This window comes from Ixodes scapularis, unplaced genomic scaffold, assembly GCF_016920785.2.
Source record: "Ixodes scapularis isolate PalLabHiFi unplaced genomic scaffold, ASM1692078v2 PGA_scaffold1__304_contigs__length_218370807, whole genome shotgun sequence".
Taxonomy (NCBI): domain Eukaryota; kingdom Metazoa; phylum Arthropoda; class Arachnida; order Ixodida; family Ixodidae; genus Ixodes; species Ixodes scapularis.
Genome location: NW_024609846.1, coordinates 48,598,591 through 48,623,042, shown reverse-complemented (window position 1 = coordinate 48,623,042; position 24,452 = coordinate 48,598,591). Strand labels below are relative to the sequence as shown.

Genomic DNA, 24,452 nt, shown 5'->3' with positions numbered 1-24,452 from the left:
AAGCGCAGCGCGCCGAGCGATCGGAGCAAAGCAAGCGCGTTTTATCGGAGAAGTCGGCGACCCAGCGGAAGTTCGATCTGCTTGAAGTCAACGGATCATGCCAAACAAGCGATGCCGGGACCCAGTTTGTCATCGTCGACATGAAAGTCCTCAACGACCTCTTCGCGCACGCGAGGTGTGGAAGCTGCGGTGTGGGATCTCTCACGCTCAGCAAGGCCGCGGACAAGGAGTACGGCTTGGCCGTCAAGCTTGTGCTCGTCTGCAGCACTTGCGACTTCCAGAAGAAGCAGTTCTCCTCTCCCAGGGTTGCTGGAACAGCAAAGATCACTCCCTTTGAAGTGAACATGAGGGCCATGAAGGGGATCCAATCCATTGGCAAAGGAGTGACAGCCTTGGCAGACTTCTGTGCCTCCATGAACATTTCTCATCGGGGCCTGCACCACAAGACGTACCAGGGACACCTGAAAACGCTTGTGCGGGCATGTGAGAATGCAGCAACCGACAGTGAAGCCGCCAGTGTTGCTGTCGTCAAGGGGCTCTACACAGGCTTTATGAACCCCATTGGCAACATCGATGTCATCTTCGACGGATCATGGATGACCCGAGGACGCAGCTCCCACATTGGTGTAGGCTGCATTGTGGAGTTGTACTCTGGCCTCGTCATCGACCATGTTGTGTACTCCAACTTCTGCCTTGGATGTGCCTTGGGACCGGAGCCCGAGGACGATGGCTACAGCGACTGGTACGCAACCCACGACTGCCAGAGGAACATTGACTGCAATGCTGGCCGTATGGAGGTGGAGGCTGCGCTCACAATGTTCCAGAGGTCTCTGACCAAGCATGGTCTCCGCTACACCACCGTCCTTTCGGATGGGGACAGCCGGACATTCCATGCCTTGTCTGAAGCGAAGGTTTACGGCTTCATCAAGATAAAGAAGGACTGCGTGAACCACGTCCACAAGCGGATGGGAGCTGCCTTGCGCAACGTTGTTGAGAAGAAGAAGGCACAAGGCGAGTCACTTGGTGGGAGAGGAAAGCTGACACAGGAAAAGATCAAGAAGATCACTAACTATTACGGCTATGCTCTCAGGAGCAACAGCCATGACGTTCCAGGGATGAAGAGGGCGGTGAAAGCCACACTCCTGCACATGACCTCCACAGACGGCGCCCCAGACCACAGCAAGTGCCCCGAGGGAGCGGAGTCCTGGTGCAAGTACAACAGGGCCTTGGCAAACAGTGAGCCTCCGCCGCCGCACAAGAATCCTCTTCCGGATTGTGTTCGGGCTGCACTGGAGCCAGTGTTTGAAAGGCTCAGCAATGAAGACCTGTTGGCACGGTGTAGTGAGGGAAAGACGCAGAATGCCAGTGAGAGCCTGCATTCGGTGATCTGGACGCAGACTTCAAAGAATGCGAATGCCTCCCTGGACAGCGTGAAGAGGGCTGCGGCTGAAGCTGTTGCTGTCTACAACCAGGGAAGGAGAGCGACCAACGAGTCCATTGCTGCAGGCCTGGGCTACGCCACCGGTGACTGCCTTGTCCGCCGAAGCATCGAAAAGGACAGTCTCCGTTTACGTAAAGCAAACGCGGTGCACCAGAGCAGCAGTAGCGTGAAGGAAAGGTTCTCCAAGCGACACCAGGCAGGAGCATCACGAGATTACAGCCCAGGACAGCTGTAATGGCTTTTTCCAGTGCCATGTGGAACAAAGGCCCTTTTCAGGGCCAAACAAAATTACGTTTGGAGCTTGAAACTCTTGCTCGCCTCTCCCGTTGTCCAAAGTTGTCGGCTCATCACTTTAGAAGCAATTTTTAGCCTATATCAGTAATTCTTCACCATTTTTGCAATCTTCTCAAAAACAAATTATTGCAATTTTTAAAATTATTTGTTCAGAATGCACTACACTACATCTTGATAACTATTATTGCATAAGGGTTTTCACATAATTTCTTGTAGTCAGCGTCGAAACAGGAAAATGTGATTTTTATCAACATTTCACTCGTTCTTTACTTCTTTCATCTTTTTTTCCTAATGTTCCCATAAATGGATTACATCATCTTTTATGTCAAGTTGTTCATGAAGACTTACACTACACCTTGGTGGCAATTATTATTTATCATTGTTCACACAATTTTCTATGTTCAATGTCAAAACTTTAACTTTGATTTTCTCATCTTCATGTTTTTTGTCAACGTGCTTAGCCTTACGGGGGTTTTCATGAGGTTTTTATCGTAGCATTTTGAAACTTTTTATACCGTTTTATTCAGAAAGGACTGGACTATGGAGTAAAGCTATTTTTTTGCAGTTTATAATGACAACGAAAATTTTATGATAAATAATGCGACCTCATTAGTGTCATAATTAGCATAATTAGTACATTTTTGTATTATAATGTAATTTTGTGAAAATATAAATAGCTTTATAATGCATGGCAGACCTTTAGCTATGCATCTACATCAATAAAAAAAAATATTTTTGTTCGAAATGGCCTTAACGACCCGTAAGAAATTAACCAAATTAGGCAACACTATTTTTTATAACTTGAAAACTAATTGAGATATTTTGAAACCGATTTCATATTTGAAGTGAGGAAGAAGGAACACATATGCACAGTTATTTTCATTAGTATAGCTGCAAAAATAAAATAGTCCATTTTAGAACCAGTGTCTCGCCTTAAACGATTTTGGTCCCGAGAACTGTTTTTCTTCTTTTGGGTGCTGAGAACAAGGCGAACTTTGTTTCTCCTGCGTTGTGGCACAGTTTGTTTTTGCTGTTATAGTGTTCTTGGGGTTTGGAATATGGAGTGCTGGAAAGGGGGCATTGATTTGTCGGGGAAAAGGAAAGGTTCCCAGAGGCGTGTGACGAAACAACATGACGGAAATTCAGAGTGCAAGCGGACTCAGAGGTGAACGGTCGTGTTCGACGAGACCACTGCGGACGGCCCCACGCCGTCGACCGAAGGAGGACCCGGCGGTGTGCTTTCTTAAGAAAAGTGTCGTGAGCCAAGTGACCACCCGGGACCTCTCCACCTCAGACGGGCTGCGCAGAGCAGGGTGGTCAAATGCGGCGGAGCAAATAAGCAAATAGTCGTTCCCAACCAAGCCCAAAAAAAGTGGCGTGACCTTCATGAACAAGCCCAAAACAAACGGAAGTTTAATAAATGTACACATTCTTAAAAATAGTTTATTAATAAATAAAATGAGAAAGAGGACTGGCTGAAATACGAAGGCGAACTCGCTCAAATACAAAGTCAGCGTGCCATGCCACTATCCGCCGTATGGTGGCATGGCACGCTGAGTAACATGCTATTGAGCCTGCCTAAAACATGCCAGCTTGAGCTCCAGTTCTGGTACCGTTCTTGGAGGCGACGACTTGGTGAAGCCCATGGTAGTCAAACGTGCACTGGAAAGTGGCCGAGAGTTCCTCACGTGTTTTTCTGTTGCCTTGTGCTGAACAAGGTCGGCATGATGAGCGCGGATCTCGCACTTGCACGCTGCTTTTTTATCGTCTCCGGTGACTGGTTGCAGCCAGTCCTTAAGCTGAGTTTTTTTTCCCCACGCTTTACAATATCTTTTGCCATACTTCGACAACTTTGAAGCCATTTTGCGCAAATACAATGGCGACTAGAAACGACGACCGCGACTGCCGACCGGTAAGATGGGCAAGGCGCCAAAACATTTGTGAATGGATAGTAATTGTTTTGTGCTTTGTGACGGATGGTACCTTGTGCCACCTAACCGCGGCACCAAACGGTCACGCTGTTTTTCGCGTTTTTCACGACAAACGCGCTGTCAGTCAGCATGACGAGCAATAAAATAACAATGTTGGCGGGAAAAACGCGAATAAGCCCAAAAAACGCGACAAGCGACTGGAAAAATCTACCACCACTCGGTGAAAAAAGAAGCCCTAATCCGCTTATAATAAGCGGAACTGGCCACCCTGGCGCAGAGGGACGTCATCTCCAGCACCAAAAGCTGAGACTTAACTGCACTCTCCCGTCTCATTCTCCTAATTTACGTTTGGACTCTTCTAAGCCGTAGTATTATTTCAAGTTACTGTTTCCAAAGAATCTAAATGGTGGACTTATTTGTGCACAGTGCTAGTGGTGTCGGAGTGAATTCTGTAAGCTGTCTGCACTGCATTAGAGCGTTTCCCTTAACGTTTCTCTTCTGTTTTGTTTTATTAAACTGGCGTAATGTTCATAGCCGCCTCACATCTCCGCCTCTCTTCATTTTACGAGTCCTTCCACCGGAGCGTGGATCTATCGCTCGGTCAGCACGGTCCTCTCAAATTATAATTTGTTTGTTGAGGACCAAATTGGGATTATATTTACCTATAACGCAAGCGAACCTGTGACAAATTGGCGTCCGAAACAGGACGTGCTGACCAAAGTGGAGAGGCTCTTATAGAGAGGGGAGGCCAATCATAAAATCGTTTTTAGTATGGGAGATTGAATTAGCGTCTGGGTTTTCGTTTAGCGGAGGTGCTTTTTTTTAATTTTGAGGGGTAAAGTCCACCCTAAAAATGGATACAGGCAAACTAATTGCGCTCGGGAAAGAGCTAGGACTCAAGGGACAGGCTCTCAGGGATTGGGTAGACATCGAGCGAGTCCGGGAACGGGAAGCGCGGGCCGAAGAGCGGAACGTAGCTAAGGAGGCGGCTCAAGTTTGGGAAGAGTCAGAGCACCGTTTGTTAGAGCTCAAGATGAAGCTCGAGGAAACGCAAGTAAGGCCACAGGAGGCACAGAATGCTGCAGTACCGCTGATCGCGCAGGGCGCTGGGAAAGTGTCCCCAGCGATGGTTGACGTCATTCAACGAGACGAAGGACGACCTTGACGCGTACCTTCTCAGTTTCAAAAGGCTCGCCACGGGACAGCAATGGGCCCAAGAGCAGTGGGCTACCGCTCTTAGCATGTGTCTAACCGGAGAAGCACTCGCCGTATTTTCGCAACTGACCCCGGAAGACTGTCGTCTACGACAAGGTGAAGAAGGCGCTCCTTGAGAGGTTTCGTCTGACGGCGGAGGGCTTTCGGGAGAAGTTCAGAGGCGCGAAACCAGAAAAGGGAGAAACTGGTACCCAGTTTGCGGCAAGACTGACCAGCCTTCTTGATCGGTGGCTAGATCTGTCTAAGAAACCCAAAGAGTTTGACATGTTGCGGGACCTTTTGCTCACTGAGCAGTTCATTGGAAAGGTCTCGCCGAAATTGTCCCCTGTTCTTACGGGAGCGAAATCCTAAAAGGTTTGTCAACATGGCCGATCTCGCTGATTGCTATTTGGAGGCTCAAGAGCGGGAGGCTCACTGTCAACCCCAGGGAAAAAATGGAGGGGCTGGTCAGGTCTCACGGGATAGATCACAAGGGAAGGGCCCATGGGACCCACGACCTCCTATAAGATGCTTTCTCTGTGGAAAGACCGGGCATGTTGCCGTTGACTGCAGGGGTGACCGACGGGTCAACCAACCAGTCTCATGTCGCCAAAGCGGAAAAGCCGGGCACACCGCTAGCCAGTACTGGGGTAAGCCCTTGGAGAGACCCAAACTTGCCTGCTTGTTGAAATTCAGGAAGAACGGCAGTGCGGAAGCTAACCGCACTCAGGAGGGCTTTGTGGAGTTGAAGGACGGCACAAGGGTTCCGGTTGTAAACGCCATTTCCGAAACTGAACTCCGCGCTGCCGTTCTTCCTGAATTTCAACAAGCAGGCAAGTTTTCTGTAGTGCCAAGCCTACAGAAAAGGAATTTCGGGATCAAAAACTTCCGCTTCAAACTTCAAGCTTCATCTCAGTTGGCGTCTCAAACAAATTTGGAAAATGTATTGCAGTATCAGTAATTCTGTATTTGTATTTCTGCTCTCGCTAAAATGTATTCCTGTATTTGTATTTCCAAATACTTTTTGCCTCGATTTAAAATGTATTTCCGATATGTATCGCGATACATTTTTCCAGATCTATTTTAGTATCAGTATTTTAGCTACTATTTTAATGTACCCTAGTATTTGTAAATACATTTTTGAGCATTTCTGCCCAACCCGCCCGCGCAGAACGGGGGCGTCGACGCTCCCCCAAGTACCCGGGGTGGACGCCCTGGGTCGAGGCGGCCTGACTCTCGGGGTCGGCGACCCTGGAGCTGGCCCCACGATCGGGCATCGGACGCTGGGGCCGGACAGCGCCAGGCGAGCTCCGCGGATTCCGCGAGCCACCGCGCTGTCACACCGCAGAGTGGGTCGGGCCCGCCTGCGCGGGGAGGACCAGGCACGAGCAGGCCCCCTCACCCTGCACGGGGGAATCCTTCCAGGAGCAGAGAGGGACCATCACCGCAGGGGGGACGAGCCTGGAGCCGGCGGCCATGCCACACCGTGGCGACCTGAACGATGTGGGACGGGCAGCGGGACCTCTATTTCGCGTCCACCAACATTGGCGGGACCAGCCGAGACCGGTCCACGACACGCCCGGTGTCGAGGTCCCGCCACCCTTCTTCGGGCACACGCTGCCCCCCTTCAAGTTGGCCCCGGACCTGCAGGACCCCTGCTGGCTATGCCGGGTGCTGGTGGTGCACCGTGAGACTCGCGAGGCCAGCCCACGCCAGCAGGAGCTGCTGAGGGCGGTGGGCCCCCCTACGTGCATCGAGGCAGCGGCTCCTCCAAAGAGATCGGCCCGACCTCCTGGCCCCTGCAGCCGCTGCCGCTGTCCCTACTGCCGCTGCCGCTGCCTTCACCGCCGCGACCGCCACCACCGCGGTCTTGGACCCACTGCCGCCCCCGCTGGTGCCACTCCCCTGCCCGGCCGAGCCCTTTGCCGCCCCGTTGTTACCTCCGCCCGCCGAGGGCACTGTTATGGCGGAGTTGGAGGAGTTTTTGGCCGGGACCGTCCGCCCTCCGCCGACTGAGTCCCCCCCGGGGTCCGAGCCTTGAGAAAGGCGAGGTGTGGGGATCCGTCCGGCCACCCCACCCTGGAGTCCCGTCTTTCCCGCATCTCCCCTGCCCCTTCGCCCATTCTTACCGCACCCTGCTAGGGCCGAACATTCCTGCTCACCCAGATCCTTGGACGGGGGAGCGTCACCATACAATGCGTCATGCCTGCACGGGAATCGTGCGGGGACCGTGGCAGGGCATGTGTGTACACGTGGACAGGTCCTGGTGGGCACGTGATCGGTGGGGGGGCGAGGATATGAAAAGGGAAGCGGGACAAGGGCCTTCTGAATCTGCGGACTGGACAGTGTGTGACGATGACGACGAGGACAGGACGCTGACTACCGACGCGCGAGTTTTGGTAAACTGTTCTGAAAACACACACTGTGAGAGTGACTTCTTGGGGAGCGAGCGACGCACGTCCCGATTGGGCACCGATTAGGTAGCGGCCCACAAGGTAATGCTTTACCTCTCCATGCACGTGAAGTGTATTAATAGGGGTGTATTTTGTTTGTGAACATTAGTGCTTTCATTGCTTCAAAACGTAGCACCAGTTTTTAGGAGCATAATCCTGCGTCTAGTCAACAAACTTTTCTAGACCACAAGGAGGCGACCCCATCTGGCAGCACACCCTCAAATGGCTGCCCCTTGGCTATTTCAATGATTGCCCAGGGTAAGAGAGACCTTCATTTGGAAACAACAAGTACCTAATCGACAAACTCTTGCAGACCACATGGAGGCAATTACTCCTGGCAGCATGCCTTCAACCAGCTGCCCCTTGGCTTCTTCAATGGTTGCCCATGGTAAGATAGACCTTCATTTGAAAACAACAAGTATCTAATCGACAAACGCTTGTAGACCACATGGAGGCGACATCTCCTGGCAGCACACCTTCCACCAGCTGCCCCTCGTCTTCTTCAATGGTTGCCCATGGTAAGAGAGACCTTCATTTGGAAACAAGTATCTAATCGACAAACTCTTGCAGACCACATGGAGGCGACCACTCCTGGCAGCACACCCTCCACCAGCTGGCCCTTAGATTCTGCAATGGTTGCCCATGGTAAGAGAGACCTTTATTTGGAAGCTACAAGTATTGCATGCATGTTCTTTGCCGTCAATGAGTTTAAATTTTGCATTCCTTATGGTTTGTGTTGTGAAGATTAAAACATACTCTATTCAGCTAGTATATCATTAAAGACAAGTTTGTCATGGTTTTCAATTATTTGTAGTTTAAGGGCAGATCATCTATAACCCTTAGATTACATCAGTATCAAGTACTTTTGATTGTGTTCATCATATGAGCATGCCTGCTTCGCTAACTCACTAATTTGTATTTTCTGCTTCTGCAGTTTCAAGAACTTCAGTGCCTGCTGTCTGCAATAGTGCAATGAAGTCCAAGGACACTATAAGGCATCTGCAGGCCAAAGTTTCAAAGTATAGGAAGGCCCTCGCAAGATTGCGCAAGCAGCAGCAGAAGGCGCCTTGATCAACTTCAGAAGCTCTTGACATGGTTTGCCCTCACATCAGCGAAAAGGTATTTCAGCTGCTCTCGAGCCATGTTAAGCTGAGGTTGAAGGGCAAGGGAAAGCGATTTCCGCTTTGGCATAAAAAGCTTGCCCTGCACTTGAACTTTCGTGGTCCACGGGCATACCGTTTGTTATCTTCCTATTTTACTCTTCTGTCTCGGCACTCACCGAGAGGACGGTTGTCTAATGTTAAAATGACACCCGGAATTATTCCTGGAATTATGTCTTTCATTTTGACAAGAACGCAGTCTTGGAATAAGCACGACTGTATCTGCACTCTCATCTTCGATGAGATGGTGCTAAAGAAATACCTGTCCTATGACGTGGCACAGGACGTTGTGCTCGGATTTAGAGATGATGGCAGCGAATGGATTTCAACAATTGCCAACAGCGCGATGGCTGTCCTTCAGACAGGGATTTCTAGAAAGTGGGTGCAACCAGTCGCATATACCATTTGGCACACATCGACGCCATCTTCCGTAATCCGCAACCTATTGGTCTCACTGATTGAGCAGCTGAAAGGCATTGGAATCACAGTTAATGCCGTGATTTGTGACCAAGGTGCTTCAAACGTAAGCTTAGCCAATCAGCAGGGTGTTTGTAGAGCACAGCCTTTTTTTCCAACGTAAACAATGAATGCGTATACTTCATTTTCGATGTGCCTCATTTAATAAAAACAACTCGCAACAATGTGCAATCACACAGGCTTCACATCGGAAATGAGGTTGTGAACTGGGCACACATAGTAAAGCTGTACTACTCCACACGAAATGAGGTTACGACTGACCCCAAAACTAACCGACGGACATATTTTTCAGAAACCTTTTAACAATGGGAAGGTTGCACGGGCCACACAGGTCCTGTGTGGCTCGGTGTGTCTTGCACTTTTATCTCTTGTTTATGCAAAAGAGCTCCCCGATTCAGCCAGATCCACGGCATACTTTTGTGATCAAATGGACAAGCTTTTCGACTGCTTGAACAGCTGTTGTCCGAAGAAAACAGAGCCAAAGTTGTGATATGCAATTGGCAAAGGGAAGTCGGAGTTAATTGAGCTTCTTAAACAACTCCCATGGATTGCGGCCTGGAAGTTTGAGGGCAGGCGTCAGCCACATACCATCATAAGGTGGCAAATAACTATTAAAGCTATCCTCCTGCTCTGGGAAAATATTTCACAAAATTTTGACTTCAAGTTTTTGCTCATGCGGCGACTGCAACAAGACCTGCTGGAAAATGTGTTCGGGCACATTCGCCAAAAGCAAGGTTGCGGTTGCAACATGAATCCCAATGTGTCTCAGTTCATCTCCGGGCTCAAGCACATTGGAATATGCAAGCTTTTTATTCTTTCAGATAAGGGGAATGTGGAGGATGATAGGGCAGACCTCCTTCAAGAGCAGTCACTATTTTCTCTTTGTGTCGCATCACCTGCAGACGTTGTGGGAGTTGTCCCTCCAGACAACTTTCCTTCTTCGGACAACATCTCTGAATTTCCGTCACACGAAAGTTCCCATGTTATTGACGACCCTGCCACTTATTATGACTCTGGATTTGTCATCAAATTGTTCATTGAGAAGTCTGCAGAAGGCTGTCGTCGTTGTGAGTTGCTTAGGAACAAAGAGGATACCTTCAACAGGCCCCACCAGTATTTTACAATACTTAAAGGTGCACTGACACCCCAAAGGTCTTTTTTTTTTTTTTTTGTCTAAAACGATGCAAAATGTAGTCACAGACACGCAAAAAATACCACATTGTGAAAACATTTCCCATGCGCAAGCATGCCTTTTTATTTTTTCCACTTTTCTCTCCCACTCCTCACCTCCTCGCTTCTTTTGATTTCCGACGTAAAAAATCATGAAATTTAGAAGCTTTGTAGGTGACATTTCTATAACATTTAATAACGGCAATCGCAAAAACATGTTTTTTAATGCAATTGCAAACGCACGACGGCCTTTCTTTTTTAAATGCCAAAAATCAGGGTCCGTTGTGATATCACCTCCTGGATTTTTATCCTCCCTCAATAAACATGGCGGTGCTCGACGCATGTAGCAGAGGGTGATCGATGAGTCAAGGAATCAGACAAAGTGGTCTTTTTTAGGTGCCCGACGACCTCTCACGACTTCGAAAAAGAAATCGTCAAACGGTCAAAACAACTGGGTTTGGTGTCTGTGTATCATAGTTTCAATTGTGACACCACCGGGGCAGCGTCGTCTGCTCGGAGCGATAGGCAGCATGGAACGCACGCAGGAAACCGGTTTCCTGGTATGCCGGCGCCATTCTCCCCCGCACCCCACATACTCGCTTTGGGTCGCAGAAACACGTTTCGAAGAGGAGGCGCAAAAGAAACTAGACTCGCAGGACCCCTCAATATTTGACGTCACTCCACTGGCGCGGATCGCGCAGGAACTTCGAACTCGGCATTTGAAAATTGTTCTTTTTTTTTTACTTAACAAATACTGTATTTCCATGTTTCGAATTTTGAGGGTAATGTCCAGGCATTGTATTCAATCGTTTCGCATAATAAAAAAAAAATGATTTTGAACCGTTATGAACGAGCCTAGCTCGTCCCCCCCCCCCCCCCCCCCCCCCCCATCTCGAGCCGTCCCCAAATCGTTTAGGACGAGCTTAGCTCGTCCATCCTGCATTGTTCATCCCTTTGCCGTTTCAGACGACCCAGGCTCGTTGATAACGCAGTTTGAGATGCTGCCAACAGATGGCAGCACAGGAACGGCAATTTTGCGTCTGTTTTGTCTTTTTCTTTTGTTGAAGACAAGACTGAAAAATGGCATCCGGTGGTGGGAACACGTGTGGCCCGTGCCCATCCAAAGGGAAAAGGAATGCTTCTTTTGAGGAAGACTTCGATAGCGACATGAATACTGACGTCCACTTCTGTTCTTCAAGTGAAGAAAACAGTTATTACGACGTCAAACTCAGCAGCTCCTCGGACGAAGCGGAAGACGACGACGATCCAGATCGAGCTGTTGCCGATGCTCGGCAGTGGTCGAAAATTGCCATGAACAGTGTTCCACCAGCACCCCCTAGGTTCACTTTTCTCGGCAGCCCGGGCAAGACATTTTCGGTCCAATCAACCACTGACGTGCTTGAGTACTTTGAAGCTTTTTTGGACAATTGCTTGGTCTCGTTGATAGCTAGGGAAACCAACCGATACGCTGAGCCAACACTCAATGCCAGCCAACTCAGCGAGCATTCTCGCCTCAAGAAATGAGTACCAACAACAGCAGAGGAGATGCAGGTGTTCTTGTCACTCCTGCTGTTGCAAGGGATTGTGCAAAAACAGGAGCAAGAGCGGTACTGGTCGAAGAACAAGTTTCTGCACATGCCCATCTTTCAAGAAGCTGAGGAAGGAGACAAGGTTTTGGTGCAGCAAGTGCGAGAAGGCTCTGTGTGTAATTCCGTGTTTCGAGCTGTATCACATGCTCGCGAAGTTGTCTTAGGGGCCCAGACAACCTTCCTTTCCATTCCGGGTTTTTTTCTTTTTTTTAGTACGAGTTAGTTGAACTTGTTCCAAAAACAAAGCAATTACGATCGACTTCAATCAAATGTCTCTGTTTGCTCTGTCGTTCAATCACGATAGGGCTTTATGCGTGGAGTAACTGAAATCATAAGATTAAAAAAAAGAAGCTGTTTAGGGTTAAAAATTGCCAAAAATGAAAAACGGTTAAGGGATTAAGGCATATCATGTTCCAGGAAAACTCTTTGGTAACCTGACTGTGTCATCGAACGCAGCTTTCACGTTTGTTCAGGAGCTGGAGTCTCACTTTATGTCCATCATTGAAAGTGTAGCCCATCTTCCAAACGTGTGCGATGTCTTGTTCCAAAATCTATTGCGCATTGGATTTTTTAATTTTTGTACTGCAAAGTGCCGCGTTCATTTCTTTTTTTTTTTTTATGTTTTGCAGGGTTTGTTTATGCTGGCATGTGCGTTTTGTGAATAGAAACTTAGACAAGGCACGTTTTCAATCTTGCTCATCTGGTGCACGGCTTGAGAAGTTCAAGGGTTAAAGCTTACCTCATATTTGAGATCCATGTTGAGGCCTTGGTGCTTTTTTTAAATATCTGTTTATACAAGCGCTAAGTGTATTTAATTCGGGAGTGCAGAGTGCACCCCAAGAATTTCTTAAAACTGTTTGAAACTGTTTCTTTAATTGTGAGTCAATGAAATATGAAAGGCCTCCTTTTCATTTTTATACCGACATATATATTACTGGGCCACCATACTTGGATGATAGTTCTTATTGCTTATGATCATGATTCCTAATTTACACAGAAGTAAAGCTTACTGAAAAAGGAGACTTATTTGGCTGGGTGGTGCAGAGTTCATGCCAAGCATTTGTTGGGATTATTTTTGATGAGTAGGTCTCAGAGGCCCAGTGCGATAATGGCAATTATTTCTATCACATGTTGGGTTTTTGCATCATGGTCATATTGAATGGAGGAGTTCTTATTCCCATACTCTATTAGCATAGGCCCTTGTATTAAGCCATCCATTGGCTTCCAGTTCTTGCTATTTTATCTTAATCATTGGTTTAGTCAGTAAGAGCAAGATATGTTTATTTGGGCAGTGCATAATGAATTCCCGGCATCTGTTGGGGTCATTCTGAACGACTAGATCAATAGTCTTTACTTTTTACTTTAGACATTCAGTTGTCTACTTTTCTCATGGCGGTGATGGCATACGTAAGAAGTATTGTTGCTGTAGTTTCTTTGTTGACGGACATTTGCATTTGGTCACCGAATTTAGAAGCCACTGGGCCAGATTGTTCTTCTATCGTTGCTGTATTAGTCACGTGGTCATACGTGCAAGCGCTTTTCATGGAACTTGGACAGTAATTTCTTCAAATGCCCTCCATCATATTGCATTTGTCGCTGTAATACAGTACTTTTTTTCCAGTGTTGCACTGTTGATGCGTTAATACATTTTGCATGTGTATTCTTATTTTTGTAATGTATGAGTAACATACATCACTCATTGTTGTCAGAGTTGCTGTTTGTTTTGCTTGTCATAGTTACAAAAATAAATATTTTTTTGTGTCAATCTCTGGTGTCGTCCCATGTCGTCCCTTCAAGAGAGTTAGCACAGATGTGAAAATATCCTTTTCGGTGTGCAGTCAGTTTGAACTATATGTAGTGCTGGATGACTTTCCTTCTGCAATACAATTAGGATAAACTTATTAAAAGAAAAATGGCAGAGCGTGTCAGGCGTTTTTTTGTTTGAACTCCGGCTGATTTTCACGTACATCGCTCTCGTCCGGCTCCAGCACTCATTCTTTCTCAATGACGCCCACTACGAACTCCCCAGGCACCCGACAACTGCACCAGACTGCCCCGGACGCCCGTTTCGCTCTCCACGTTCTTCTGCCTCCCACCCAGACCGATCTGGCTAGGCCTACAAGGTGGTTACATGCCGTTTGGCTCCTGCTGCTTGCTGGGGACATTGCACGAAATCCGGGCCCCCGCCCCACCTGTCCTTGCTGCTCAAAGAGTGTCTACGATACTGTGGCAGCATTACAATGTGACCTGTGCAACAGGTGGCGCATCATTGCAAGTGCGAGCTCCTATCACTGGGGTTATATCGGCGCCTGTCCTCTTCAACCGAACCCTGGTTTTGCGGCATATGTCAGTTGCCACAGTTCGAAGAGCCGCTGTTTTCGTCGCTCGGAGCTGATGGTGACATCAGCCCCCCACCGTCTGAGACACCCCCGTGCGACTCGCAGGACACTCAGCATCGACCCACCGGCACTCGTAACCCCACTCCGAGCAACCGCTTTAGCGGGTCAGTTACGCTTTAGTACACCAATTGCCGTAGTGTGAAGAATAAACTGACTGACCTCAAGCTCGTCTCATCGGCTCTCCCCGAGAATACAGTCTTCCTTCTCACGGAGACGTGGTTGGACGATAGTGTTTGTGATGCCGAGCTCTTCGGCCAGGCCCTCGACTCAGTTCATCGGCGTGATCGTTCATTTCATGGCGGTGGTGTGCTCATAACAGTGTCGTCCGGAGTCCCGGCCGTCAGATGGGATGACCTCGAGCACCCGGAGTTAGGAGCGATTTTTCTGGAACTTCACCACCCGAAGGGTAAGTCTCTTCTCGTCTGTGCCTACTGTCTGCCGTCCACCCGGGTGGCTGCCTACGAGCTCCTCGATGGGTCCATGACGAAGGCGCCTACGAGGTCCTGTCGGGAGCTGTTTCTGTTGGGAGACTTACACAGCCACATCGACTGGTGGAGCTCTGATGCTCCCATCCCCTCCGACGCAGCCAATGACGTTCTACTGGGCCTGGTGCCAATATTGGGGTTTCCCAGATCTGCCGCTCTCCTACTTACATCCCGAACTCCAGTTTTCTCGACCTTGTGTTTGTGTCACACCCATCCCAAAGTCTTTCGTGCGATGTGTACTCTGGTCTCTCCAGGGTGACCACTTGGCCATTGAGTTCATTTATGCTCTGGTTCTACCATGCAGAGGTCGCTTCGCTCGTGACATATGGAAGTTCCACCGGACAGATCTTAATCACATGGAACTTGCTCACCTTGCCCCATGGTGCATGACCACCATGGGCGACGACTGTTTAACTAACATGGACCTCTGGTGTGATTTGGCACATGCAATTCAGTTGGAGTGTACGCACTGCGTTTCTAGCCGGAGGGGGTGCGCTCGGGCCCCTTGGATCACAAAAAATTATATTCGTGTCGCTCGTCAGAGGCGGGCTCTTTTCAAGCATGCTGCCCGTCTGCAGTGTCCCAAGACACTCGCACAAGCTAAGGCACTTCAGCGTTCGGGCTAAGGCATTTCAGGTTGCATTTGCAAAGTTTATCGCTCTATGTGCGCGTAAGGAACCGAAAGTCTCTTGGTCTTACGTCAGTCAGCATCAAACTACTCCACATGGCTTATCTTTCACATCAAATGGCCAAACTGCCATTCTCCCTGGAGAGATCGCCAATCTGTTTGACAACCAGTTTGCTTCGGTTTTCTCCTGTGCCTCTGCCCGTTTTACTTTATGGCCATGGTGTCGGGGTTGATTTGCCTCCCAACCCTGATGTTCTCTCTTCTATTTCTCTTACACCCTGTGACATGGAGGAGGCCCTTCGCTGTATCAAACCATCCTGCTCAGCTGGTCTTGACGGCATCCCTCCCATCCTACTTAGGATGATCCAACCTCATGTTCTTCCATCCCTTCTCCCACCCCACTCCTCTGAACTTCCCTACCCACCTCCCCTACTCCTGGGTAAACTGGGCCGTTCCTCCTCCTGACCTACAAAACGAGCTCTGGCCTCTCCTACTTCTTCATGTGCGGGAGATCCTAGACCCTCCGCAACGAAAAACCCTAACCCAAGTTGTAGAAGACGATTCATCCTCCAAGCTTTCCTCCTCCTCCTCCTCGCAAATTTTCTGTCTCTTCTGGACCACTCAGTCCTCCCATATAGCTGGCAGCAGGCACTGGTCACTCCAGTTTTCAAGGGAAAGGGTAAGTCACACAGTGATCTAGCCAGCTACCGTCCAGTATCTGTGACCTCAATTCTGTGTCGTACCCTGGAAAGCATGGTCAACAAGCACCTACTCTCTCACCTGAATCGTCTCCAGCTCATGCCTTCGACGCAGCATGGGTTCCGGCACTCCCGCTCTTGTGAAACTGCCCTGGCCATCGTTTCCCATTACATAAGCAACAACCTAGATGGTCTTGCTCCCACCCATGTTGTCCAGTTAGACTTCCCGCAATGCCTTTGACACCCTGGATCACGCCTGTCTCGTCAGGAGGCTGTTCGACTGTGGGGTGGGTGGCGGTCTACTGCACTGGGTTACTGCCTTCCTTACTAGTCAGTTTTCGGGTAGTGTACCGGGGCTCGGTGTCTCACACTTTCAAAGCTTCTTCGGGAGTTCCTGAAGGATCGGTGTTAGGTCCAACCCTTTTCAATCTGTACGTCCGGGATATTCCCAAATCAGATAGGGTCCTTACGGTCCAGTATGCTGATGATACTACGTCGGCTATGGGGGTTTGCTCTGCTGCCGATGTTGCCATTCTGCAGGCTCACCTGGACAAGGTGGCTCTGTGGTCCACAAATAATCATCTCAGTCTCAGCCACGGCAAGTGCGCTGTAATGCGGTTTAGCTCTGCCAGGAACGTTGATTCTCTACATTATCCCCTTGGAGGGTTTACTATTCCTCCCATACAGTTGCTCAATATCCTAGGCGTCTCCTTCACGCCAACTCTCGATTTTAGTCACCATGTGGCTAGGGTCGTTGGTAAGGCTCGCAGTTTACTGAGCTTCTTGTACAGCTTCTCACGACATTTTGGACGGGATACTCTGCAGACTCTGTACAGTGCCCTAGTGCTTCCTCAATTAGAATACTGCTCCTCTATCCAGAGCCCCCCCCCCAAGTGCAAAACATGGAGAGGCTTGAGAGGGTTCAGCGCCGTGCGACTCGTATGCTGGTCAGTCGTGAGGTCTATGGACTATGAGGCACATCTTCGGTCGATTAGCTGGCAATGTCTGAGCCATCGCCGTACAGTGTCACGAGTCCACCTCCTCGCTGTCGCCTGTGGCCCGTCTCTGGATGGTTCATACTTAGCCACAGTGACGCGCGTCTCCAGCCTAACAGGCCTCCCTGTCCCCGTCTTTCCTCGCACTAGGCAACATGAGGCCTCCCTTTTCCCTCCAGCAGTGGGTGCATACTTGTCTTTGCCAGGACATGTGCACCCCAGTGATGTGATTAGCCTCAGCCGTTTCGGAGCACCTCTCGTAGCAGCCAAAACAGCATTTCGGAGCACCAAAAGTTGCCTTTGGGGTAGCAAAAACAGAGTTTTGGAGCAGTAAACATTGCTTTTGGAGCTGCCAAAACAGTGTTTCAGAGCAGTGAAAGTGGCTATTAGCGATGTGCGTGGCCAAAAGCGTCGCTGTGGTCAGCTTTCCACGATTGGCCAAACCATGGGCATATGAAAACTAAGATTGTCAGCTTTGACGGTGTTATTTTCGGATTGCGATGGCTTCTAGCTTCTACTGTGGTTTTTAAACACACCATCGAACTCATCGTCGCACCCGATGGTAAGTAGTCAGAATAACTGGTGACGTCACGGCGAGGCAAATCCCAGTCGTGACGTCACGGAGGGAAACCATAAGAGGGCGCCACCGAAACATCTCGGCGCTAATAGCAGATATTCTTAGAAAAATAAAAATATTTGTTTTAAAGGGGCAATGCAACGATTTTATGATTAAAAGAATTTGCATCTCGTTTTTTTTTACGTTGTTTATCGTCTCCCGGAGGATACAGAAAACACCTCCTTCGATAAAAATGTTGTGATTCCGCTGCATAATCGCAAAGCAAAAGTCTAGCTTTTTTCCCCCCCTGCAGCCCCAAGTGGCAGCCGAAGGAACTATGGCAAAAAGATTACATGACCTCGCTTGGCTCTAAGCTGCAGCATAACGCCCGCTAATGTCAGCAGAGAGAGGGAGAGGAAGCGTCCTCCGAGAGAGCACACAAGAAGCTACACGGCACTCCGAATGACGTCACTAGGAGGGGGACCAGGTGTGACCCTGAAGACTGAGAGTGAGTTGAGGGGTGTCAGAAATGCCAATATTTATCTTTTTTTTACACAACAACTAGGACATGCAGGCAAAATCGGTTTTCTGTTCTTTACTTCAGAAGCGTCAGAGGGCAACTTCCAGAAATCTTTGACCGAAGTCCGGAAATCGTTGCACCCCCCCTTTAAGTCCTGGACAAATAAGGGCACTTTGCTGACCGCAATAAACCAACTGTGGTCAAGTTAAACCACCAGAAAAGTGTTTCAAAATGTAACTGAGATGCCAATGACATGACACATTTTGCAATGCTTGAGTTACATTATACATATATATGAACTCGCTATAGGTAAATAAGAACCAAACTACACATATTAAAATTCACTTGAAAATGACCATCTTAGTAGTAAATATCACAGCATTAGGTTAACCCTGACATTTTTTTTCTGCATGTTTAGCTTGTACCTCGCCTGTCAGCCTGGCGAGGGTCAAAAAGTTCTTGAAGCGCTTTGTGCAACGACTGAACTAGAGACAAACAAGTGTGCTGTGTGGGTTCAGCGAGCAGACATTACCTTCTTTGCTTTAGCTCACTTCTCTTCACCAACTTTCTTTCGCGGCAGATATTTCACATACCGAAGTCTCTTTCAAAAGAAAGCCTACCGAGAGAAACCTAGGTAATCAATACTTTGGCACAGCAGTCTTTGAATTGAAGAAGGATTTTGTAGTAGCGTATGATATAAACAAGAACAGGAATGCTGATGACCTTGCGGCGGTCCTTACGTTTCAATTTAGAAAGCACCATATTTGCAGCGATGTGAGCACCCGAAGTCATGCGACCACGGTGACTGGTACTGGTACGCAGGAACCAAATACAGTTTTCCCACGGCCGTTGCTTTCAGAAACGAGTGTTTCAGCCCACAAAGTAACTTCCGCCGTGCAAAAACGTGGTTTCGTTTCACAGCATGACGGCATGGCTGGTAAGGCGCGCTAGTGTCGGAGCGTCCGCGCACGCTTGCATCTATCGTTGCGAAAATTTGAAAAAGACGCGAGACGACGAGAAGAACCATGCAAGACCGGATGGACGATTCATGCAGAGTATGTTGTATTGGGCAGCCGCTTGCGCCACCTAGCTCACGCATGAAAAAGCAGATCCTCCAAAACATCTATGCGCTTCACAAGTCAGAGCCGTCTCCCTGCACACACTACCGAGGGGACCATGAAAGCGCGCTACTGTTTCAGGCACGGGTAGGAGCACTGATGACAAACTGTCGACGTGCCCAACTCTTCGGAGGCACCGACACGGCCTGCCCTCTGTGTGGGCAGTCAAGCGAGGAGGTCTTCCACATGCTGCTGTGGTTGCCCTGCCCTTAACCACTGTGTCGACCGCCCTGGGCGACCAGCGAAGAAAAGATGCCCGAAATGCTGGGATTCGGGGAAGGGGCCTACGGTACACTAGCAACCAAGCGCATTCTCGTTGAGTGGGAGAGACTGTGTATGATCGCCAATCAGTGAAAGTGTCCCAGGAAAAGCTAGAACAAAGCAAGAAACTAAAACTGTTACCTGTGTCGGCAATCTGAACTTTTGCTGACCCCCCGTCTCAAGAGGGGTAGGTACCGCCAACTAACTAATTACGGTACTCAGTTTGGTTTCGATTTTGAAAGACGACCAAAATTGGTCCTTGGGCGCAGCTTACCCATATTTTGGCAAAATGTAGCAGGATGTATCAGGGTTAGGCCCTTGGCGCAATTGGCGCAGCAATCGCATCATTGGCACCCACCCTTGCCTGGGTCTGGTGACGAGCCCCGTGACTTCAGTCGGAGCATGTCGCGCGCACTCCGTACTCTCTAGAGTTGCTCGAACAGGACCTTGTGGGCTCGTTCGCACATTTGCCTCGGGTGTCCGCGCTGACTAGTTTGTTGAGCGGGTCCCGGCTGGGGCCGGCTCCAGTTAGGATCTCTCCGGTGGACCGGTTTATTTTTACCTCGATTGCGTTGCACTGCGTGGCGCTGCGCACTCTGCGCGAATATGTGGGCCGCCCTTAATTTGAGTCTTGAGAGTCCAATGGCCATATTTTGTCCTTCCTGTATTATTTGTTCCTCCGCGTCTAAAACGTCAAACTGTTGTGTGTTGTGTCTATTCATTAACTCACGGAAAGTTGGCTGGCAGGCGCCTCAGCGTACGGGTTTGTATGTAACCTCTCTGCCAGCCGCGCACGCTTCCCGTGCTCTACTATTTTGTGCAAATAAAGATGGATCGATTGATTGATTACCGCGCGTCCTTCCGACTCGCGCGCTTGCTTCCGTCGAGAATCGCAAGCCTGCAAGCGACTCAAACGGGCCTATTCCCTACTGAGTCTACGTGCCACATAACATGCTTCAGCGTGAACACTTGAAATAAACCAGCCTTTCCGTATTTCACCAACGTTTCCCACCTCCACCTCGCCCAACGGGAGCCCGTCAGCGGGGAAGGAACGTCTACCCGGACCCGGAAATCTTCGGACATGAGACTCCGGACCCCACCTCGGCGCCCGCACAAGACAACCACTTTGTAGGTGGTGCTGAAAAGACTCCGCCGTGTTCGCAAGCGCGATGTGACAAACAAAACCACTCACCCGAATGGGTCAAGGGCTTTTAAGATCCTGACAACTCACGTGGCTGCCGTTCCGGGACGCGTATATGCCGGGACCGCCGACCTTCGGATGCACACACCACAGCACAAGCGTTGCCCTAGTAAATCCAGTTCCCTCGGTCAAACCAAAGTTGAGACCAACGAGCACTTATTCCGAACGTTCCCAACGCTTCACTTCAACACACCGCCATCTTCGACTTTTAGTCCGTGTGGAAACTGTGGAAACTTCAAAAGTGGTCCCCAAATGCCCCAAATGGACCTTTTCCGAGAAGCGTTCTGCGCACGCGCGAGCGCCCGATGCCAAGCGGCGGAAGTCGGAACGAAACATAGAGGAAATTCGGAAGGAGGCTGTATATCAGCGAGTAGAACACGTAACTGCAGCATATATATAATTGTGTTACACAAAAAAAGAACGTCGACGGAAAGGAAAACACGACGTTTGGGTGGACGCCACGGATGCCCCTCTTTCAAGTCGCGTTGGGCAGGCGCCGCTGCTCGGAGTGCGAAGAAACTGGTAGCGTAGCTCCCATTATCGATTGGTAGCGCAGGTAGGTCACTTCCTCCATTTTTAGTTCGTGCAGCCACCGCCTGGTGCCGTCGGTATGTGGAAAAGGTCCATTGCCCAAATGCCCAAATGACGCATGTCGCGATCCTGGCGGTTGGTCGTAGAAATGCTAAAGAAAGCTGCGAGTAGCACCACCGAACGCGAGTGTCGCTGTCGTCAGAGCGTCGGAACTTCTGGCTGCCTAGTTTCCGTGGGCTGCCACACTGGAGAGCGACCTGCAGCAGAACAGACGTCTGCCACATAGACCACAGCTATTGGGATGCCGCCAGGATCGCGACTGGCGACAGCATGACACTTCCATGACGTCATCAAGCAAAAATTGAGGGACTTTTTTTTTTTTTTTTGGAATTAAGCGCGTTGGTGATAGATTTTAAAAAAAATGTTAGAAAAAAAGGACGGACAGGACAAACATCTTTTGGACGCGGTAAACACACCAGGCCGAGTCTCCAAGGCCCGTTCCATGTATCAACATGTGTTCTTGCATATGGGATTTTACTCCGTACTTTTGGTGTTGCTGTGCAGCGGTTTTTTGTTTTGCACGTGGTCCAAAATAGGCGGCTTTGGGTGAACATAGACATCGTGCACGTGGCATATGGACGGCGCTGCGAGATTGTTTTTTTGACAAAACGCCGCTTAACAGAACCTCGCTGGACGTAAAGTGTCAATGAGCATTTCATCGACAAAATGGGACGCTTTTTTTTTTTTTTTTTAGTACCATGCCAAAGGTATTTTTACTACTTCAACATATGAAGTTATCAACTAATGAGAGCCTTGTAGTCAATTTTTTTAAAATTGGTCTATGGGGATTTATGCACTTTATGATCTTATAAACAATTATAAATTACAACAAACTAATCCTGCAATGCCCATGCAGTACGTAGTGCCAGGAAAGAAGAAATCAGCCAGTGATCCACAAACATCCTACGTCTTGCTTGGGAGCACTTGCCTGTTCCATCCGTTTCTCGGCTGGCACACCTAGATTCACACAGCAGTGTCTGAACTTTGAGTATGCTTCATGACGTTACACCTAAACACTACCGGGACATCCCATGTCCTTATGTCGCACAAGACTGATCACCGAATTCGTTGCCATTTAGCCGTGCTTCATACGAATCACAGAAAAAGGTCCACAGACTTAGTAGCATTCGACTTCTGTGGGAAATTACAGAGTTAGAACTGCGAGCCACCAGGATATCCTTGCTGCTTAATATGAATTTAAACGTAGGTAAGTAATTCAAATTTGCGCTTACTCTGCCAGGTACAGAAAGTGAGCGAAAGCCCTCACTGTTCACCGTTTCGTGCGTATCCTAATACTGTAGTCAGACAAACATCTGTCAGCTAGGTCCAGGCTGCCCATGTCATGTAGGCTTTGGCCACTGCGGCTTTGACTGCTCTGACGCACGACCAACTTGATATTTACGACCACTTCATCTGAGCACTCCCTATGAAGCAAGGCGACTTTCCTGATCTTAATTCCATTTCCATAATGCCACCTTTTGTCATCATTACGAACAAAGCAGCTAAGATCCCCTCGCATCATTTCTTTGTCGCTCGGCAGTTTTGTGGTCCTCCTCTCCTGTTGGACATAACTATGCACTTCATGTGAGGATGGAGGACCAGCTGAGCTGTTATCTTTACAACTATATATCTATAAAATTTACATATGCCTTCAATGAACACTTGCACGACTTCGTTGTTTCCAATTGAGCCCAGCCTCTTTATCAGCATCGCGGAAGCAAAAGGTTAGATCGGCACATTCTGCCTTCAGCCTTGTCACAGCGCACTCTTAGCTGAGAGAAGTCAGTGACCGTAGATGATAACAAGGGATCAGGACATCACCATCTAATAATGCCAAGGAAGGCTCACTCACGTGGGTTGCCCCCTTTTTTTTTTATACTTGCCACAACTAATTGGAATGAGGGAGTGTCGTTTAAACGAGAGTTTTTTGTCAAAACCCATGGACGCATTTTTTCCCAGATCCTAGCACATAACAGCTTCACTGTAAAAAAACATACAACCTTTGGGGTTTCAGTGCCCCTTTACAGCAGCCACTGCACCGACTTCGAAACGTGAAAGCCAGCTTGGTGTCATATGTCCCGAAACATCAGGTTTGAGCATTTTGATGCATCCAAGTAGCAGTGCTTTGACAGAAGCAGCACAAAGCTTGTTATAAGCTGCAAAAAAATACCAAAGCTTTTTTTCACAATCTTTTGCTTCTAAATGCTTTAGAAAAGCGAACTGCTTGGTTAGTTTTCTGCTTTTATCTTCCCACAAAAATCAGTTTTCTGTCTCGCAGTCCTTTGTTCGAGTGTGTCTGCAGGATGCTTCAAGGCAGCCACTGCAGTAGCTTGGAAAAGATGAAAGCCAGCTCTTTGATGCCATGTATCCCCGAACATTCCCTTTAAACTCTTTGGGCATTTCAATACAAGAAGCGAGGCTTTGGAAGGAGTAGTGCAAAGGTTGTTATATATGCTTCATAAAAATAGGCCACCAGTTTTTCCTCAGGTTTTTCTTCTGCAAAATGTTTTGAAAAAAGCTAACTGCCTTGGTTATTTCTCTGCCTTTTCCCACAGAGATGTTTTCTGTGTTGCAGTCCTTTCTTCGAGAGCAGTCGTGGTTGTATTACGTCTCAATATGCTTTAGTTAAAGAAATAAACGTATTCGTCATTCCACTGGAAAACATGACACGTCCTATACCTTCATGTTCACAGTCCAGACCCCTGGCATCTTCTTCAGGGCGGCAGTGAGCATCTGTTGAGTCTGCGACTCCAAGATGGCCGATACTAAACTTCCAGGGGCCGCACTCTGTCTGCACGCTGCAGCGACGAAGTGGGGATCCGTGCCCCCATTTGAAAAAAGAAATCTCTTTGAATGAAAATTAAACACTGTACAAAGATTTGAGAAAATATCCACACTAGCCGAGTTTGAGAGATGTTCCGTGTCCAGTGTCCTTTTTCTTCTACAGAGTTTCCAATATTTCATCACAGTCTCGTGTCACTTTCAACACGACCCCTAAAACCAATAATTAAAAAGGTTAATTAAAAGATTTTAGTTAATTAGTCAACTTAATGTGACAATTATCCCCTCATTTAATGTTGTCTAGAGCGACAAATAAATGGCAAAGATAGAACTCTCATAACTCCTTGCCATTATTTTAAAAAAAATCTTTTCAAACGAAAATTAAACATTGATAACTCCCTGTAAAAGTTCTCCAACTGCACACATTTTACTGTGTGCAGATGCAGTTTTCCATCTGTACACATTTTATCGCCCTTGGTGAAATACCCAGTACAGCACCCGTTTCAATTC

At 48.5% G+C, this 24,452-nt stretch overlaps 1 protein-coding gene across 1 annotated transcript in view; it reads right to left on the bottom strand.

Annotated features, from left to right (window-relative positions):
- Positions 1–20,774, bottom strand: part of LOC115309071 — a 54,647-nt gene extending 33,873 nt beyond the window's left edge. Inside the window, exon 1 of the mRNA XM_029967236.4 lies at positions 20,601–20,774. The gene's annotated coding sequence lies outside the window, so the exon portion shown is untranslated. The remainder of the gene's footprint in view (positions 1–20,600) is intronic.
- Between the last annotated feature and the right edge of the window lie 3,678 nt (positions 20,775–24,452).